The sequence below is a fragment of the Ambystoma mexicanum genome, chromosome 8 (genome assembly GCF_040938575.1).
Source record: "Ambystoma mexicanum isolate Mex_15411 chromosome 8, UKY_AmexF1_1, whole genome shotgun sequence".
Taxonomy (NCBI): domain Eukaryota; kingdom Metazoa; phylum Chordata; class Amphibia; order Caudata; family Ambystomatidae; genus Ambystoma; species Ambystoma mexicanum.
This window is the reverse complement of record NC_090929.1, coordinates 407,404,155-407,425,645: the sequence shown is the minus strand read 5'-3', so window position 1 is coordinate 407,425,645 and position 21,491 is coordinate 407,404,155. Positions and strand designations below refer to the sequence as shown.

Here is a 21,491-nt window from a genome sequence, read left to right as displayed (position 1 = left end):
GAACACTCTTTGGATTTGTAACACCTTTGAATTTTAAGGGATTTGTTTACTTTTGTGAATTTGCTTAAGTTTTAAAGCTCCTAAAATAGCATATGCATTTTACTTATATATTCCTAGTGTACGTTTCTACCTTTGGATATCTTACTGTTATTATGCATTCTGTGCTTATGTATTGAGTACCTCACTCTATGTTGGTTATTAGGTTTTTTAATGTGTTGCTTGAAAAAGGGAACGGGTTGTGATCTGTATCACTGTGGTTTTAGAGGCAACATTTTAAGGATTTAAGGTAAATATGCATAGAGAATTACTTGGGGAAGCTAAAAGCTGCTGAAATGGTAAAGGAGACAACTTGTTTAAGAGTGTTTTGGTTGAAAAATTAATGTTCTAAGAGTTGCGAGGAGCCAGGAATGAAACTCTAAGGGGGTCATAATTTTAATCAAAGACTTTTATTCAAATAAAAGGGGTTGGGAAGATGCCTCTCTGTCCCTGCACTAGAGGTGTTTCCCTACCTAAAACCAAAACTAAGGGCCTGTCAATGTCAGAATGTCCGAAGCCAAAACCATCCTGTGTGCAAGTTATTATTCTGACCCTCACACTTGAACAAAATGAACTCTTAAGGTGAAAAGGCATATATCTTTAGCCTTCAGTGGTTTGTAAATGTTCAAAAGAAAAATGTGTATCTCCAACACAACTTATTCCAGAGGGCGGCTCTCTTCCCCTGCATTTCTCTTCCCTCTGTGGTATGTTCAGATATATATCAGTTTCTTGAATTTCTCTTAATTCAAAATGCAACTGTTCCAAAAAAACAACCTGGCTCATTTTCTTCATCTTGTTAGGATACCTGGTGCACTCTCGGGCCAGGTTTACACTCCTTGTTTCCTTGGTTTCACGCAGCTTTAGTCTAGTCTTCATATATCCTTCTCAAGCCCCTTTTAGCTGATGAATTCCTTGCACATTATTCAGTTTGTCTTTGCCTGGTGTGTTTCCCTACCAGGATTTAGCCAGATAAACACACTTGCAATTGCTTGGTATACTGCCAGTGCTTTTCTTTAAACGCGCACACGTTGCAGTTTTTACTTCGCCTGCTGTTCTCCTCCCAGGTCTGTTCCCACGTGTGCTCTGCACACACTTTAAATTAATGATTTCTTGTGTTTACTTGAACACAGTCCCTGACTGGTACACTCTCCTGCCAGGGCTTTTCTTTAATGTGTTTTGCATTCTGTGATGAATCCTACTGACTCCTCACTAAAGTCCCCTCCCATGTGGCCAGGGAAAGGTAGATGCTATCCGATCCTGACTTTGGGGGTGGTGTTCTGCAGGAGGATCACCTGGGAGGAGAAAAGGCCCAGGGGAATGGGAGGACTCCGTGGAATGAAAGACAGTATTTGTCTTCCTCTAGGGGGGATGTCTCCTCAATGCCAAAGTGTGTAATGGCTTGTTGTAATAACCATCTTTTTGTTTCAAAAGATGCACATATGTCAGATGGTTTACAGTACCCTTCCTAGGTGGATGAGGGGAGATGAAACCACATGGTATTAAGGCATTGGGTATAGATGGGGTATCCTCAAGAGAGGAAGGGGAATACCATGCCTTATACGATGGTGCTCTGGTACTCCTCCCCCCCATGTGATCCTCCCTCATATATACGCCCCCAGAGCCAGGATTGGGTAGCGGTTGCCTTCCCGTTGCCACATGGGGAGAGGGCACTGTCGGAACGGAGTGATGACACCATTAGATTCATTACAAACCTTTGCCCTAATGCTGCTGGTATTCTCAGCCTCTCTTGGGAAATGAAGTCTACATTTCCCTGTTCTCTTCCTTTTCAGTGTTTTAGCGTGAAACAATAGGGCTGCATATCTAAGAACCAGCGCATGACCCGTGCATTGGTGTCCTTGCGCAGGCTCATCCATGTCAATGGAGAGTGATCTTTGACCAATCTAAATTTCCTGGCAGTGAGTTAGTATTTAAGATATGACACTGCCCACTTTATAGCCAATGCCTCCAATTCAGTAGTGGCATAGTTCTTTTTGCGGGGAAACAGTTTACTACTGATGAAAACAATGGGGTGTTCTATGTCATCGTGAATGTGTGAAGGGACAGCCCCCAACCCGACATGTAACGCGTCTGTCTGTAAAGTGAACTAAAGTCTGCCACCTTCAAAACTGGTTCATTGCACAGAATGTTTTTTAGTTTGTCAAGCTGATCATCATCTCTCCACTTTGGGTTCTGCTTTCTTGAGTTTATTAGTGAAACAAGATCTGATGGAAGAATATCCGGGGATAAACCTCATATAGTACTCCACTAGAGCCAAAAAGGCTCTTGGATCTTTCTTGCTTCTGGGTACTGGAGTTTCCTGTACAGCTTGCACGTTTTCATTCTGAGGTTGCACCAGTCCATTGTCAACAAAAACTCCAAGATATTTAACTGTGGATTGGGCTAAGTGACACTTTTTCGGATTGGTTGTGAGCCTGGCTTTCCTCAAAGCTCTGCTCATTAGGGTAGATGTTCTTCGTATGTCCTACTTTGAATGATTATGTCATTGATATAAGCCCTTCAGAAAGAGGAATAAGGCCTGAGGACTTGGTCCATTAACCCTTTAACTGCCATGGGTTTTCCCCCCAGTGCCAAGGCCTTTTTTGGTGATTTCGGTATGTGGCCATTCAAATCCTTGTAACATTTTTGTTACATGATATATCTCGGCCAAAACCAGGAATCCTAGGTTGCTGTAGAGGGGTGAGAGAAAATAAGCAAAAAGGGCAAAAAGTTTGGGTTTTTTCAAAAAATGCCAATACAATGATGTACAAAGAAGCCTGTGGTTTTTTCCTTGTAAGAGCTAGGAACGAATGGTTTGCTGTGCTGAGTTCCCCAATTTCCTGGCTTTCAAGAACAGGTTGAGTGGAAACAAAAAAAAAAATAATTTGATGTGGTTATCAATTGTTTTGTGAGAGGTAGGCGATTTTGGCCATTTTTGCCAATTGGACATGCATGGACGGAATGGAAGAAAAGGGTAGGAAAGCTGAATTGGAGGACAGAAAGGCATATATTTCTGAAAAGTAGACAAAATTCCAAGTTTAGGAAGGGGTGATTTGCGTAGGTCAGGCAACATCTAGGAAGGGGAAAATGCCATAGATTGGGGGAAAAGCGTGAAAATGACCGAAAAAAGGTATGTGTTGGACATGGTTGGCCTGGTACGGCAATGGCTTCTATGAATTTTGAGAAAAGCAATGCTTCGCTACATTCCCCCGACTCTTGCAGTTAGGAAAGCACACATTTTTTGAAGTGTTTTACAAAACAAGCAATACCACAAGCCAAACACTGAGCCATGGTACACAGGAGTTTTATGCTCACGGCCTGAACAGACGCACTTAGCATGTGTAAATCGGGGAAAAACCAATGTGGTGAGGAAGGGCAAACATCCATTTTCTGAAAGAGCACAGGCAAGGGTAGGTGACTTGTGCAGGTTACAAAAGTGTATGGTGCCTAAAGCAGCGACTAAATGTAGGTCACATTTGGGAAATTGAAGGGTTGTGTGACAAAGGGCACCAGCAAATGCGTCAAAACGTTATGAAAACCACACAAACACAACCAATGTTATACCTTCCTGCTTTCCCACAGGTATCCCGATGAAAACGGTATATCACATGTGTGGGTGCCCCTACCTGGGCGCCAAGGGGAAAGCCTAACACACAGGTAACCCCTAGTCTGTTTCCACACCTGAATTTGACACTTTCTCGAGACGAGCACAACATACAGATATGGGCCTCAGGTGTCCAAGCCACCAAAGAAAACGGGGAACCTCATGCATTCGTGAAAAGAGGACACCCGTGGGAATCCACAGAGGTCTGACTTGCTCGAATCGGCCGGCCAACAGCACATGGCCTACCTTCCAGCGTTTCCACAGGTGTCCCAATGAGAGGCAGACCTCGTATGCGTGGGTGTCGTCACCTGGGTGAGAATGGGTAAATCATTTGTACAGTAAGTGCTCTCAGTAAAGAGTAAACTGCTGTTAGTAAGCCCATTCACATGCAACTTTGCTCACACTTCTCATACATACTGGTCACAATGCAGTCGGACAGGCAAGGTGGGGTTTAGCACAAGGAGGAACCTCCTTGTTTAGCACAAGGTGGAACGTCCTTGTGAGCAGTGAAGCCACGACAAGGCACCCACCGTTTCACTGGTCATTCATACACCTTTCGTGTCTGCAGTAACTAGGCATCCATTTCAGCAGTCGCACCTCTACCAAATCACTTGTGCCACAGCAAACGTATCTGCACACTTATAGCATGTGGACATCTGCTTACAATGCAACTGTGTTTCTAGCAATATCTTGCACATCATTTTCCAGCAATTGCATATCAACTGTGTCTGCATTCAAATGTCATGTGTCTCCATTCGTATCTGATAGCAAGTGCACATTGGCTCACTTGGCTACCTGGCCTACAGGCACTTTCTTTCACACCAACTTCGAGTATCCCCATAGCAAGTATGTAGAAACATTCTTATGTGCAACCTTACCCACACTAAACACACACCCTCTAACATGCTAATCATTTCTGCAGTGCTGGGAAAGTGCATTCACAGAAATGACATCTGCATGTACTACGTAGCTTTACCTCACTCACACACCAATCGAATCCAAGTCATTCCTACAGAAGACCTTTCAGTTACACCACACAACATTCCTTTCCAATGTACGCCTGAAGCAGAGGGAGCTTCACTGTCGTTTTATTCTAAGGCAGGCCTGAACTGGAGCAAGCTGCACTTGCATGCCTTGCCAAGACACCCCATAGGAGAGAGAACCAGCATGGTATTCCTTTCTTGTGTAAGGCACGCCTCCAGTGGAGGCAGCAGGACTGAAGTTTTTGTAAGGCAAGCCTCAAGTGGAAGGAGCAGAATCACATTCCTTTCCAATGTACGCCTAAACAGAGGGAGCGTCGCTGATGTTTATTTCTAAGGCCGCCCTCAAGTGGTGCAAGCACCTTTAGCATGCCCTGCCAAGACACCCCAAAGGGGAGTGAACCATAGTGGTGTTCCCTTCTTCTCCAAGGCACACGCCTCAAGTGGAGGGAGCTGGAGTGGCATTCCTTTCCAAGATGCACCTGAAGTGGAAGGAGCCAGAATTGCGTTCTTTTGCAAGTCACACCTCGCGCAGAGGGAGCTAGACTAATGTTTCCTTCTGAGGCAGGCCTGAAGTGAAAGGTACAGAGTGGTGTGCCTTTCCAAGGCAGGCCTCAAGTGGAGCGATCAGGACTAGCAGTGCTTGCCAAAGCACACCAAAGAGGAGTGAACCAAAGTGGTGTTCCCTTCTCTGAGGCAGTTGGAGGGAGCTAGAGGAGCATTCCTTTCCAAGATGCGCCTGAAGTGGAAGCAGCCTGAATTGCATGCTTTTGCAAGTCGTACCTTTGCAAGTCATGCCCTGAGACGAGGGAGCTAGACTAACGTTTATTTTATGAAGGCAGGCCTCAAGTGAAAGGTACAGGAGTGGTGTGCCTTTGGCAGGCTTCCAGTGGAGGGAGCAGGACTAGCAATGCTCGTGAAGGCACGCTAAATCACGTGAAGTGAGTTGAAATGCTGTTGCATTTTTGTTGAAGGTACACCTTCTGTGCAGGGAGCAGGAGTGCCATTCATTTGCAAGACATGCACAAATTCAGAGCCTAGTCCCCTTTCAAGGAATGATGGGCATTCTCGGAAATTGGTCGACCTCCCAATACTTTTCCTTTGTATGATACAAAAGGAAACAAGGCTGTAGGCAGAGGGCTGGCTTGGAAGGGCATTGGGGACAGGACACCTGAGTATCCCTACTCATGCCTTGTTTTGTACTCGCCTTACATTTTCTGTAGGGTTGTGTCTTCATCGCTGTGGCAGGAACATAATCAGCAAAGTGTCGATCTTTTAATCTGGCCACATCTTCTACCTCTGGAAAGGAGGGAGTTTGTACGTGGACCATAGTCGGAGATTGTACAACTTCTTTTACGAAGTTTTGAAATGAGAAGTTGTTTTGTGGAGTAACTCACGGTACACCACATAAGCATTGTACGTTGCTACATGCATAATGTATATGGCCAACTTTTTGTACCACATGCATGACTTGTGTTCAGCATGGTATGGCTGAAGCACTTGGTCTGCTTTATCTACTCCACCTATGTACTTGTTGTAGTGCAGAATGCAGTTGGGCTTCTGCACTTGCCGAGTCTGCCCGCGCTGATGGACTACTGTAGTACTTTCATCATGAATAGTACTTAGCATGTGCACATCCATTTTTTTTTTTTTTTTTTTTTTTGCAGAATTTTACTGCCAACAGTTCATTCCGCCGCAATGCCATACATGCTCCCTTGTCCGTCTTCTTATACACAGGTTGTCTGGGGAAGCCTTTGCGGTTACACACAAGTTTTCTGGGGAAGCCTTTGCGGTTACTGCAGATTGTACCGCATGACAGTGTGCCCACATTGTACAATTCCTTGAAGAGTGAAATTCCTGTCTAGACATTGTCCACATACAACTGGTGACCCTTGTGGAGCAATGGTGTGAGATGATCCCAAACAATCTTCTCACTTGTCCCTAAAAGGACTGGGCAGCCCAGAGGGTTTAGGGCGGAGTCTTTCCCAGTGTAGACTCTCATGCTGTAGGCATACCCAGTGGTACCTTCACACAACATGTACAACTGTATCCCGTATCGTGCTCCCTTGCTAGGAATGAATTGCTTGAACACTAGCCGACCTTTGAACAACACCAATGACTCATCAATGGATATGTTCTGGCTAGGAACATTCACCTCCGCAAATCGCTGAGTAAAGTGCTTCAGAAATGGCTGAAGTTTGAAGAGCCTATCAAAATTAGGGCCAGTTCTGGGTAATGCTGCCAAGTTGTCATTGAAATGCAAAATACGTTGCAGTGCTTGAAAGCGATTTCTACTCCTTGTTGCTGGAAAAAAAGGGGTCGAATATACCAGTACATTGAGATAGACGGATTCGGCGATATTCCCATGAGCATAATGAGACCCCAAAATGTTCTCATCTCCACATTAGTTGTTGGAACCCATGAATGTGCTCTGGAATGGGGTTTGAGAGTGGGACCCTGTGACCTGAAGAACTGTGCAGCGTACAAATTGGTTTGCTGAACCACATCTGCAATGAACCCATCAACAACAAAAAGGTTAAAAAGGTCAATAGGCTGAAACCCATCTGTATTCACTGTGCAACCTGATATACCAATGAAAGGGGGCACAGCAGGCTGAGCCATTGCTGGAGGCACCCACTGCGACTCAGCAGCCATGTCCAGGATCTGGCACATTCCTTACACGTCCTGCATGTCCCCTCACCCTTACAGGTCCTCTGTGTGTGGGAAAAGATGCATGTCCTCTTTCATTCTCTTAGGAGAAGGAGGAGGAGGAGGAGGAGACCATCGAATTCCCCATTCACCTTCCTGCTCACCCTCAGAAGCACTATCTGTTTCAGATTGCACATTCGGCTCTGTGGATTGCTCTGAGCCGGACTCCCATCAATGCAGCGAAAGCCTGTGCACCAGACATTGTTCGTCGAGAAGCGAGGACTACTGTTGCTATGGAACCCTTCACTGCCCAAAGAACAGATAGACTGAAACAATAAGTATGTGTGCTTCTCAAAGTATGGAACCTAGTAGACTTAAGTGGTATTCAATGGCACAGACCTACACCACACAAGTACTCAAAATGTCAAGACTCTGCTCACAAACTGTAGCAGCCATCTGCAATATGATTTACTCTCAGCACACTACCAAAAACGGAGTACTATTTTGCTAACACTCACGTGAAATGCTAAGGACCAGCTCACTGCTTTCTTACAAGTCGGTAGACACCTACAACACACCTGCACCTACAACAAAGACAACAAAAAATCTAAGTAAGATGTCATCTTCCGCTATACCTTACACAAATACAAGTATGCGGACGAGGATTGAACCCACAGTACCACTTCAGTGACAACCAACGTGCATTGCGCCCTCCCCTCCTCCATAGGGTGCTGGCAGATGAGAAATGGAGCAGAGAAGCAACCATGTAACGTATTAGTGATTGGGCGAGGACGCAATCAGTGAAGATAAGGAAAGTACATGGCAGGCCCTTCTAGACAATTGCTGGCACACTTTCGACAAAACCCCCTGTTCATTCACATAGGGTTCTGTGTTGGAAGGCGGGTGGTTACAAGGACGGAACTACTGCAAGGCCAGTAAGTGGAATTAGGCTGCTGAAAGTGGTGATGGTTCACAAAGAAATGAGCAGCACCGACATAGTGAATACATTGACATGCTATGAACACTAATCTATTGCTAGGAAGTCGGTCTCATGTCAACATATTTACTCATTTAATTACCATGCCACACAATGCAATAAGTCCATCAGTTACTGGGCTTCTCCCCGCAACATAGTGTTTGGGCAAACGACAATATGTATGCAATGGAAATGTCCATGCCTCTTTTTGAAAGGTGCACCCCATCTCGATGTGACATCATTTCACCTTTGATGAAACCATGGTGAATTGTCTGAATCCTATCATTGCCCTTTGTCAGTCTTGCCAGCTCCCCATTCAGTTTCCTCACTGAGGCGTTGATGGGCCGTTCTTTCCCTGGAGTTCTCCAATTGCTCCTGGGAATCATCTGGGGCCCCTTTCCGTCCCCCCCCCCCCCATAGACGGCAAATCATTACCTCCCAGGTGAACCACTATCCGCTCAGGGGGGGGCTCTTCTTTTGCCTGGGCATCGCTGATGGCTTCTCTGAGCTGCTGAAGGCGCACCCCCTCACCCCCAAAACCAAACCAGCGGACTGAGAGAGCATCCCTTCGACACCCAGATGTGGTTGGCCCTCTGAAATGTCCTGCAGCCCCTTGGATGTACGAGTGGCCGATAATCCACACAACTTTCATCCTCACTAAGAAATGGATACAGAAAAAACCCCCATGAATATGGCCAGACATAGAGTTTATCAATTAGCACAACTATTGCTTTAACACATGTCTCTTGCAACAATCCCAGACACACACTTCCCCCAATCTCACATGCACTTCACATGTGAGAGAACAGTAGATAAATACGTATTTGGCACATACTTTTCTGGGAAAGAGGTGAAGGACACACTTTGTCCCCTTGTGCCAATGCCACAGTTGTGCTGGCACAGTTGCAATCAGTGAAGGTTTCTACAGCAAGTGTGTTTTGTATGCTATCTGAATATAGGCACCCTGACAGAATGTGCGGCAATCGTCAAAAATGGATAACATTTTGGACAGCTTAATTGTGCAAGCTTCGCCCCAAAGCTCCAGCACCACTGGTGAACTTCGGGTCAGTCGACCAACACGGCACAGAGACGGCCAAGGTCACACACATCAACCCTGACCACCCTAGAACTCTGGCTAGACTGCATTACAGCTTTGCCCCCTGCGAAAGGATGGGGACCCTGGCGGGGCTCACTGGGACCACTGCTGGACTTGGACGACACAAATGGTGACCGTTCTAATAAAAGGAAAGAGCTCCATACCAAGTGTGCATTGCATGCTCACAAGAAATGACCATCTGCGTTACTAGCTCAAAGATATTTGAAAAAATTGTGGTAATTATGTATACCAATGTTTTCTTCCTACAAAGCAGCCAACTTCCTGTATGCAGGCCACACCCATCATTGCCCCATGACCTCCCCACTACCCGTTTTCACCCATACCACTGACACTGCAGCCACAATCCCTCCCACCACAGTAACCATCCACCCCCAATGCATAATTACTAAAGCACATTTTGTACTACTTAAATAAGTCAGCAACACCTTTCGAATAGCCACAACTGAAAAGAAAACAAAAAAGAGTTTCTTTCTGTACCCACCAATGACACATCCGAACTGTCTAGCAGCTATCTGCAAACTTTTCGATTCCTTCCACCAGATACATGGCACATCCCAGTCATCTACCACTATGGAAGGCTGAACTGCACACTGATGGGAAATGGGAATAAGACCAATGGGGGTATGAAAACGCCCACCATAAAGTAAACCTAGTACAGATGGCTTAGTGGCAAACTGACCTCCCAGGGGAACAGCACTGTTGAGCTGCTCTGGGGAGCAAATCGTGGCCTGCACCCGCAAGTGTGTCCCTGGCCACCACATTACCTCCGCCAAGCACCCACTCCCGCTTAGACCACCAACACTCCAGCCCCAGTACCCACCCACCCCACTACCAATCTATCCCCCGCGTAATATAGCATGTTGAAATAACTCAAATTCCATACTTAGATAACAAATGAGAAGCTTGAACTGTACATATATTATCTGTGTCAGCCCAGCCAAAAACCAACCCACACTGCCATGCCCCCATCATCAGCGTCTGCTACAGAGCACCAGGGGATACTCGCAACATTCATTCTGTCAAAATGCCCAATGCCCACTTACTATGGTACTCACTTCCCCTGTCGGAATACTGTGCACAGGAAGTAAGCACCACACCAATGTGCTGTGCCATTGCAAGGCACACATGAGCGATCCACACCCAGCACTGCACTTGCTTTCCTTGCAAAGCAGTCTGCTCCCTTCCATTCATCATAATATCTGGTGTCTAGTGCGCTCCCCAAACCCCCAAATCACCTACAGAAACAACAAGAGTTTTCTTCTTTTTTCTGCCCATTTGCCATGGGGCAGATGGGTACATTAGTGTACCCATCTTCCGCCACGGCGCCCTAAACCTAATGCCCCATACATTGGGGGCCTGTCCCACATTTTGTGGTGGTCCTCTCCCCCCCACCCCAAATGGATGGGGGCATCTCATGCAGCCCTCCCTGGGGTCAGATGCCCCTTCCTAGGAGCAGACATCTGCCCCCGGGGGGGCTGCATGAGATGCCCCCCCCCCCATTTTGGGTGAGGGGGAGAAGAGGCCCACCCCCCATAACATTACATTTATCCCTGGTGGTTTAGGGTGCCCCTCAGCCACCCCCTAAAATATACCCTAGCAACTCCCAACTTCCCTTGGGGCTGATGGGCACATTAGTTTGCCCATTTGCCCCCAGGGTAACCTAAACCTACTGCCCCATCCATTGGGGAGGGCCTGTCCCATGTTTTGTGGTGGCCCTCTCCCCCCGCCCCCCCAAATGGATGGGAGGGGAATCATCTCATGCAGCCCTCCCTGGGGTCAGATGCCCCTTCCTAGGAAAAGATATCTGCCCCTCCATCCACTTGCGTTGAGTGGGGGGGAGAGGACCTCCCCCCTTTCCATACAAAATTTACCTGCTGGTCTAGTGGGGGGAGGGGCACTCCCTCAAGACCAGCCATTGTTATTTGTTTTCTTTTTACTTTGGGTTTGGCCCCTTCCCTAGGGGCAGTTGGGTACCAAACCTGCAGGCCCATTTATTGGGGGGGGCCTGCCGCCCACTCTTTTCTGGTCCCCCCCTACCCCAAGTGGATGGGGAGGACATCTCATGTAGTCCTCCCGGGCGGCAGATGTCCCTTCCTAGGGGCAGATATCTGCCCCCAGGGAGGGCTACAAGAGGTGACCCCCTGTCCAGTTGGGGGATCCGAGAGGGCCACCCCCCTTTCCATACAAAGTTTCCTTGGTGGTCTAGTGGGGGGACACTCCCCCAAAATCACCAGTTTTCTTTTTTTTTTTTTGGTTTGGGCCTTTCCCTAGGGGCAGATGGGCCCAAACCTGCAGCCCCATGTATTAGGGGCCGGGGGGAGAGGGCCACTTAAATAGCAGCCCCCTCACCCCCACTTCATAAACACATCCATTGTGTTTCAGAGCCATTGCTGCCCGCGGATCGAGTGCTCTGTGCCCGATCTGCGACCAGCCATGCCTCAAAAATTGTGTCGTGGGAAAGGGGAGAGTCTCCCATTTCCAGTGACACCGTCCTCGATCTCAAGGGCTCCATAAAACCGGAGATAGAGGGACAGGAGCACTCCCCTTCTCTCTTTACTGTGGCAGCTGAAAATGGCTTTGTTTCATGTCGGCGTACGTTACACACGCCGACATGAAACTGAAGGTAATCCAACCCCCGGGCCGTGAGGAGGGACCTTCCCCTGACATAGCCCGGGGGTTGGATTTAGGTTTTGCGCACAAAACAAAGTGCCTAAAAGGACAAGCTATCTCGTCCTTGGCAACATGGTGGTAATGTCAAGGACGAGATAGCTTGTCCTTGGGAGGTTAATGTGTATTGCATATACTTACGCATGTAAAGTCTCTTGCATCTTGTTTGCTTCCTTTTCAACAAAAGGTTCAATATTTGCTTCCCTTTCAAATATTTAATTTGTATCCTTTACATTTATTTGCTTTCAGCATGTCTGCCTGTACGCCTGAGGTCTCTCCTTCACTCTCTGGGACTCACCGGCTCTTGCTGACGTTCTTTCTTCCTCCCGCACGCAGCTGGTGGTGGTTGTCTGGATTCTCCTCTCGCCTTGCCGTCTTTGATCCTCGGCGCATAAGCTGCTTGCGTTTCCTGCTTGTCTCTTCTGCTTTCCACTCAGATTCAAAGAGGAGAACGCTGCCGCCACACACCTGCAAACGCCCAGGATACCTGTATTGGCTTCTGGTGTTCTTGCAGCATATCTCCTCTCTCTGACAAGCTTTCCACGTCTGTCTTCTTGAGCCGACAGCCTCTTGGTCTCCTAGTCCATCCTGTCCAAAGCAGCTCTCTCCTTCCAGTCGTGCTGTGATATAAATCTTCATGCTACAGGCCTGTGCATAAGACAATTAGAGCGCAGCCTGCAGTCTTGGTCTTTTCCTCTCTGCATTACTCTGTCTATTTCACTCGTCCCCGTATTCTTGCAGTTATGGGAATGGTAGTCCATTTTATATGTTGAATCCGTGTAAGTGTTCTCAGAAGTCTTTGCAGGCAAGTTTGCTCTTAATAACTTGTAGGTGGAGTCTGAGAAAACAGTCTCATGCTTTTTACTGAGTAAGTCAAACCTTGATGGTTCACACAGATTTTGTCAGATGGTTTACAATATACTTCCTATGTGAATGGGGGGAGGTGAAACATGCCATTAAGGCATTGGGTATGGATGTGGTATCCTCAAGAGAGAAATGAGAACACCATGCCTTATCCGATGGCACCCTGCTTCTCCCCCAGAGGTTGTCTCCCTCCCCCATGTGATTTTCACTCAGATAGCCACCCCCAGGTTCAGGATCGGGTAGCAGCTGCCGTCTCCTAGCCACATGGGGAGATGTCACCGCGGGGAAAGGAGTGATGACACCATTGGATTCATCACTGAGTACACTAGTGTTCTGCAGCTTGCCAGATGTTTTGGACTACAAATACCATGATCCCTTACCATTGAATATACTGGATAGACCTGGTGGAAGTTGTCCAAAACATCTGGAGGGCCAAAGGTTGCAGACCCCTGGACCTAGACCCAGGAGGGGATGTGGGTAAGGGGACGTGGTTGTTTGTGAAAGTGATTGGAGCGAGGAGATGTTATATTGTCAGACTTAACCACAGAGGTTGTCTGCTATTGTGTTTTTTTGCCGTCTTATGTATCTTCTTTATATTTTTGCTGTTCTATTTGTTCAAAACTCCCCAGAAATTAAATTACAAAAAATGTGTTTAGAGGTCAGTTTAAAATTGGGGAGTACATTTACATGGTTTTATTGACTTTTTGATTGTGATGCAATTCCATTTCTTCAAGATGAGTTCACTTTTAAAGGTTGATAGATTTCAGTAGACTGGCATAAGGTGAATTATGTGTAGGACAAAATCTGGAATGTTATTTACATTTTTATATTTATATGGCATTTTAGGGATCTGCATGATTATTTTGTTTCCGAAAATATCAAATCCGAAAATACTGACAAGGTAATAATCAGGAACATAACCTCCCGCCTGCTATTCCCCCCCCACTCCATCTCCATAACCCTTAATACATACTTAAATACTTCCAGCGCCAAACTTTCCTTTTCTCCTTCACCGCAGCGCTCACCCTGTGACGTGCGTTCCTCCTCCCAATTTAGAGGCGGGACTTTTGCTGCAGGGTTCTTTTTTTTCAAAAACAATCTTTTTGTCCCCCGCTTTCCTTTTTATGTTAACAGGGGGACACCCCTGCAACCCCTGCCCCCTTGAGCGACATTATGCGACTTCAGCAATTTTTTTTCTTTAATGCCACATTTGCCATTTCAATCTATACATCTGTTCGTTTTTTATTTTTTGGGTTTTTTCGCAGAACCCCATTTTAGTTGCAAAACTATTTTGTAACAGTAATAAAAAAATAGAAATCACTTTTCCCTTTCTTGTGATAATTCCAGGCCACCCTAGGGTGGTGAAACACCCTGTTACTAGTCCTTAGCACGCAGGAACTGTATTGATTTAATACTGTTTGCTTACGTGTCCATTACATAGTCATTAGGGAAACGTGCAGTAAACAGGAGAAAATATATATCCACACCATGACAAAGATTTGTATTCATCATTCTAAAAGAACATATTTTGTAAGAGTTTATTTGCAATTTTCATTGTTTGAATGTTTGAGGAAAAATGCCCTGACTATAGGGGCAGTAGAATGCGTTTTCTTCTGGACTGTCAGCTCTACATGCATGCAGTCCCAATTGCTGGTTGCCTTCATTAGACTCAACCACACTTGGAATTCTAGATACAGGCTTTCATGTTTTCACTCGCTGCTAGCCATTGGCTAGTGATAATCGACTTTTGGCGAGTAAGAAATGGCGTGCTCTTTGCATGTGAAAAATGAAGGGCGCGAGTGACCTTTTACACCTGGCTTGCAGTTTGCACCTTGAAATCTTTACCCTTGATAGATGGGTAGCTATCAGCTATACGGATTTATATCACAGGGGCAGTTCAGAGTGTCAAGGGGGACTATTCTTCTAAATTGACAACCTGACATTTTTAATTTTATTTCTCAAATCGCCTCCCGTTTTCCTTTTCTGTCCCTGCTCTGTTTCCTTGCACACACAATGTAGTGGGTGGAGAGAGGAGGCAGGAATTGACTATGAACAACATTTTAAAAAAAAAACGTTCCCCAAACAAGAAAAAATACCTAGCATCCTGCTCACACCATCCCCACCTCCTAGGAGTTATTTCATCCCCAGCATCGAAGAGGAATAGAGATACTTGCCATCTTGCCGCCTTCCCCCACCTCCATCACTTGTCCACGTGTCCCTCTCCACCGCAAAAATATATGAAGATTGTCTCCAACCAACTCCCCTAGTGCCCTTTAGGTATCCAGCTTCTCTTTCCACCCCCAAAGAAACCAAACACCTGGCTTCCTGCACCCCCCACCCCCATCATTGTGCAGTGTGCCCCTCTCCGGTCCTAGGTGACCTGTGGTAGCATAAAACACAGCATTTTGAAATATAAATAATTTTTAGTAGCTTCCTATAGAAACCATACTTCGAATGGGTTGTGTCCCACAACGTATTCCTTATCTATGATGTGTAATGTCCACAGCTGTGCGGCTTCAGGAAATAATTTTGGCAGGGGGCGCCCTTGCGTCGATGGTGTCGGGTCGATGTCCCTCGAAAGCCTCCATCGATGGTGACGTCATCAGATGTTATAATGGCACTCACGGCGCCCGTAGCCTCAGTTTCGGTTTTTCCACAAACGTATTTGCTTCGAGAACTCGCTGCGCCTCGTGTTTCCTATTGCATTCAGTATTATGTCTTACTCTTCCACCCCGACAACCCAGAGGTCTGGCTTCAAGAAGTGTTGGGACTGAGGGTACAAGATGTCCATCATGGACCTGCATAATATATTCTTGTGATGCCTGGGCGAGGACCACTCTACGGACGACTGCTCGAAGTGGCAGTTGTTGACTGCCAAGGCCTTGCTGGAGTTAAGGGGAAATTGAAGGTAGGCCGTGTTTCCAAGCCCCGTAAGTCTAAGTCTACTGATCTATCGACTGACGAGTCGAAGGGGGACTCTCCTAGTCGAAAGAAGTCCAAGAGATCTAGGTCCCGGGGTGGTTCCCACAACTCTTCCTCTTCGTCGAAGCGGTCCAGGAAGCAGCGTCACAGTTTGCCTTCCCTGTCCTCTGCGGGCGACGACTACCGAAAAAGGTGGCCTGCCCCACTAAATCCTCTACCCCCGAGGAATGGGAGTCTTGTCAGGAGCAACTGTTGCAGATTTTCCAAGCTCGGGGCACAGTTCCATCCGCGCCTTCGTTGGAAGCCGGCATGGGACGGTCTCCACCCGACACTCGTGCAGCCATGGGCCCGGTTAGCCAGGGTGATGAGCATCGGGAGCCGTTGACGTCTCGTTCAGACAAGGCATCGGGGGATCGCCAGAGACGTGCCAGGCCCAGGTCCCAGTCTTCGTCGCCAGCAAAACCGTCGAAGCCTGTAAAGTTACCGAAGAAGGTATCCACGCCATCGGCGCCGTGTCTGTCGAGTGAGTCCGTGGGGTCTTTACCCCTGGTCAGGCCCTCAAAGCCATCAGCGCCATTGTCGACACCATCGGTGCCGGCTGGGCAGAATTTACCGATGGAAGACCCTGTCGCTGCGGATCCTCCAAGGAAGCCTCCTAAGACTGTGAAGCCTGTCCCTGATGAGAGGTGTACTCCTCTCCCTAGGAAGGAGGTTTTTCAGTCTCTCCAGAATATTTATGAAGATAAAGAGGGATCCGATGAGGGTCCTTTTGCTCTTCCATATGGGACTCCCAATGTTCCGGACTGTTTCATTTCCGAGGAGAGTCGGATTGAGGATCTGCGTCAGTCCTTGCATGATGCCAGTGGCCTGGATACTTCTCCTGAGATGGAGTTTGGTAAACCAGAGCCTGGAGATTATGCCGAATCTTTTCATCGGAGACTGATGTTAAGGGTTGTAGAGTACCTGGGTTGGTCCAGGCCTCCGGTAGAATATGATCAGGATGACTTTACTGACCTCTTGGATCAGGGTCCGTCCACTGACCCAGTGTTGCCATTTCATGTGGCATTGCAAAAGAGGGTGGCTGCTAACTGGAATGCCTGAAGTCTATTCCGGCGGTTAACAAGTCGTTGTCAAAGAAATACCGCCCATCCAGTAGCGACCCAGCTACCTGTCCGCACACCCCACTCCAAAGAGTTTGGTGGTCCAGGCGGCTACGCCACCTCGAAGCAGGCAGCGAACCCTACCATCCCTCCTGATAGAGACGACAAACGCATGGATTGGCGCGCAAGGTATTTTCTGCTGGGAGTATAGCACTGAAATTGGCCAACTCCAATTGTGCCTTAGCACACTTTGTGGAATTGCATTTCGCTAGCGACTGCGCATATTCCCGAAGGGGAAGAAAGGGATGTCTTTCCTAGCTATTGTGCAGGATGGCAAAGATGCCATGTTTGAATCCCTTTAGTCTGGGTTGGACACTGCGGATAGTGTTGCAAGGTCCATGGCTATGAGCACCGTGATGCGCAGATTTGTGTGGTTGCGGAAGTCCTGTTTTGCACCCGATGTGCAGGCCCGTCTTCTCAACATGCCCTTTGATGGGTCGCATCTTTTTGTCAACAAGGCTGACGAGAGCCTTGAGAAGTTGCAGACCTCCAAGGCAGCTGCCACATCTTTGGGTGCAGCTGTTCGACAACCTCAGCCTTTTCGTCCTAGGGGACAGCAATGGAGGGGTGGTTCCTATCGCTGTTACTCCTTATTTGGAAAGGCGAGAGGGATGGCCAGTCAAAAGGGCCAATGTACGTTCCCTCGTGGTTGACGAGGTAGGGGTGCCAAAGCCGCTCAGGCAGCTGCCTCTTTGCCATCAGGCACTGCCGATGCCGCTTCTAAACCGCTCTGAGGCCTTGAGTCATTGTTCTCCAGTGGAGGGTCGGGGGGCGGCTGTCGCTGCCTCTCGAAGACTGGCAAGCCACTACTTCAGATGTGTAGGCTCTGGATACAATAGACTTCTACCAAGAGAGACAAGAGGGCCAATTTACAGACACCTGGATTCGGCCCACACAAATAAAAAGACAATCAATGACTCAAGAACCCAGATGTCCCTCAACAACCTCTGGCTCAGTTCGACCACTTCAGTCCATGAACCAAATAGGTACTGAGTCTAAATTTCATCATCAACATACACATTTTTATTAGGAAAGAAATGGCGCAATACAATTATAAAAACATATCACATAACTGACATAAAAACACCTGTACAGTACATTACTCATAAAACAAATCTTAAAAACCAACCCTAGTGTGCACCGTGACGTACTATAAAAACACCCTTCCTATACAAAACTGCAAACACAATAGTGGTGCAATTATAGAACCGTATAGTACAATGATTAAGTGCAAAACACGCATAAGGTGCAAGAAAAAGCAATGGTTCGCAGAACTCAGCGGTTCCTATACTCGGGAATGTCCAGCTGTAAAGGTTTTTGAAAATATTATTACCCTTGGTCTGCTTCAAGGGTTGAAAACACAACTCAATATGTTAGTTGCTAACACTGTTCTTTTTACAGTGAACCTAAACCCAACATGTTTCGTTCAACTACTATTGGGGAACGAGAAGTGCCGTGACCTTCATCGGGGGAACCAACAGCCATTTATTCAAACACAAAACACAAGGTGCCTTCATATGTCAATGCATAGGCAACTGTTACGCTCACCTGGTATCCACGGGGACGCCACCCAGCTCTGGTTGAATGATTTGCCCTCTCAAACCCTCTCCCGGTCCCTTGGTAAGGCCTCTGGTTAAAGATGGGTCTGCAATATAGGAGAGCTGGATTCAATACTAGATTGTCTTTGTTTTCCCACCTCCCTTGGCCTCAACTCCTTCCTCCCCCTCGTGCCCTCTCCTCACCTTAATATTGTAAAAGGTGGATTCACAGTCCTGCTCCTCGTGGCAGGGGCGCGTAGATGTGGGGGGCGAGCAGCGACCAAGTTACTTCACTGGTGCAAGCCCCCCTGTGGGAATCCAGGCCTGCTGCGACTCCGTAGGTTTGGTGCTTTACAGTCTTTATATGCAGTTCTTATGTTCCTCTTAGTTCGAATAATAATGTCTTGCTTCTTTCCTTTTAGGTATAGAAAGGTATTTTGGTGTTGTCATGCAGTTTGAAGATGAGCATGGGCCGGTAGACGAAAGAGCGGTGTGCGCGATGCTGTCCGGTGAGTAATGCGCGATGCGCTGCGCTGTTTCGCCTTTTATATTGCTAACCTGTGTCTTTTCTCTCCTTGTAGGTTGCGATGTTCCTCGCCGAGCGCCGTAATGTTCCAGCAATGATACTGACCAGGAGAAGACTACCCAGATAAGAATTGTGTGGCTTTCTTCATTCAGGAGAAAACGTGAGTAAACGCTTACTAATGCTGTCTTTCTTTCTCCTCTTTCTAGGTTATGGTATTCCAGGATGCATGCGGTGCCGACGATGGAGTTCGTACCTTCAGGTGAGTGGAAATGAAGTCTTCGATGGATTAAAGACAGGATACTGTTCCAGGTAAGTTTCGTAGTGTTCTTTCTCTCTCTGCAGGTCCTTGGTTTCAGGTAAGCTGGCATCAAAGAACTGGACACGGTGAGCATTACGCTGCCCACAGCAGAATAACGCAAAGCATGTTCTGCTGTTTGGGTGCGGTTTAAATAGTCTGAGGTAAACTAGTCCAGGTAAAATAGTCCCAGGCCTGCCACACCCAAAGTAGTCCAGGTAAAGTAGTCCCAGGCCTGCCACACCCAAAAGACTAGACCGCATAACTCAGTTCCTTGTAACTGAGCTATGTGTGTGCCTCCATGTTGGCTGAACCCCACCCCCCAGTTAAATAGTCCCAAGTAAATAGTCCCATTCTAATGTTGGTCTTCATGATGGTTATGAGCCTGGCGCCAAGGGCTGAATCCAAGAGAGTCTTGGATGAGGTTTTAAGGCCTTTGACCTGGCCCTAACTGGAAGGCTGACTTGCCAGTGAGGGCCAGGGGCAAGGGTCATGACAGCAACACTTTACAATCCGGAAAAGTGTGGAGAATGGTGGTCCGAACCATGTTCAAAGGTATTCTAAGTTTCCTTAACACGATTCTACCTCAGGTGTCTCCACAGTAGACATAATATCTTCTGTACTTGGAGCAAAGGAACGAGGCAAAAGCTTGATTCAGCCCGTCCCCGGTCTGTGATTAACAGGACTGAATAACCGCAGGCGGCTGTAGGGTGTGCGCATCTGCGTTTGTCTCCATACAATGGCGTCACTTGATCAGTGGCATGTGGTCCTACAAGGTACCACAGTGTCTTCTCACGCCAGCTGCGTTACGGATGTCTTCCGGTGAAGCTTGATACAATAGCCCACAGTTACTGCCTCCCTTTACTTCTCAGGCCTCAGACAATCCACCAGGGAAACACTCTTTAAAGGTTCCGGATCCGCTCCTTGTGCAGGAGATTTTAGCCCTGCTGGAGAAAGGCGCTATAGAACCAGTGCCTGTGGCGGAGTGTAAGAAGGGTTGGTATTCCCCTTATTTTTTGATACCCAAGAAAGACGGAGGACTGAGACCCATCTTGGACTTACGATACTTGAACAAGTTCAAGATGGTCACTCTTGCTCAGATCCTTCAGGCCCCCCGACTTCAGGATTGGTTGTGTCATTGCACCTGCAGGATGCTTATTTTCATGTGCCGATCCATCTCAAGCACAGAAAATACCTGAGGTTCGCATTTGGATGCTCCCAATATCAGTTTCGGGTACTGCCATTCGGGCTCACCTCCTCCCCAACAGTCTTCACCAAGCTCATGGTGGTGATGGCAGCGCATCTCAGAAGAGGGGGGATTCACGTCTACCCCTAACTGGACGATTGGCTGATCAGGGCGTGTTCTCCCGAACAAGCCTTGGATCATCTCCGCGTCACCTGCCACTCCTTTCACAAGCTGGGCTTCTCCCTATCTTCAAGAAGTCGCATATGACGCCATCCCAACAGCTCCAGTACATAAGGGCAGTTTTGGAGACGTCCTTGGGGATGTGCTTGCCACCCAAGGTGAGGGCTCATCACATTCTTCAGATAGTCACCTGCATTTTTCTGGTGCCAGAGGCACGCTTGAGAATGACGTCCCTTCAGTGGGCTCTACGGACTCAATGGTCCCAGTTCTCGGGCAGGATGTCAGATCGCCTTCATGTTCCAATCTCGTTCTCGCAGGAGCTTCTGTGGTGGGCCGACGAGAAAAATCTCATGAAAGGAGAACCTTTTTGGCAGCCATGGCCAGATGTCACCGAAGTGATGGACGCTTCCCTGACAGGGTGGGTAGCCCATACCAACGATCTGTCCATCAGCGGTCGTTGGTCTCCATCGGAGTCCATACTTCATATTAATCTTTTGGAGCTGAGAGCTGTCAGACTGGCGCTGAAGGCTTTCCTGCCGTCTGTACAGGGGAAGAATGTCCTGATAATGAGGAACTCCACAAGTGGACCTGTTGGTGACCAGTGCCAACCAGAAGTGCGAAAGGTATTGCTCGAGGTAATTTCCTCCGAGAGGAGTTCTAAGAGATGTGTTCGTCGTGGAGTGGCTCTTCCCACTACTGTATGCGTTTCCTCCGATTCCCCGTCATTCCTCAAGTTCTCACGAGGTTGCGACAGTTCGGGACCCGCATGATCCTCATTGCTCCGGATAGGGGCA

General features: G+C 47.6%; 1 protein-coding gene across 2 annotated transcripts in view; it reads left to right on the top strand.

Moving 5' to 3' along the window:
• MFN2 (mitofusin 2) overlaps positions 1-21,491 on the top strand; it is a 383,353-nt gene that overhangs the window by 24,303 nt on the left and 337,559 nt on the right. Inside the window, exon 1 of one of the 2 annotated variants that reach the window (XM_069609907.1) lies at positions 12,699-12,805. The exons of the other annotated variant lie outside the window; for it this stretch is intronic. The gene's annotated coding sequence lies outside the window, so the exon portion shown is untranslated. Of the gene's footprint in view, positions 1-12,698; positions 12,806-21,491 lie in introns of those variants that run through there. 2 annotated transcript variants of the gene reach the window in all.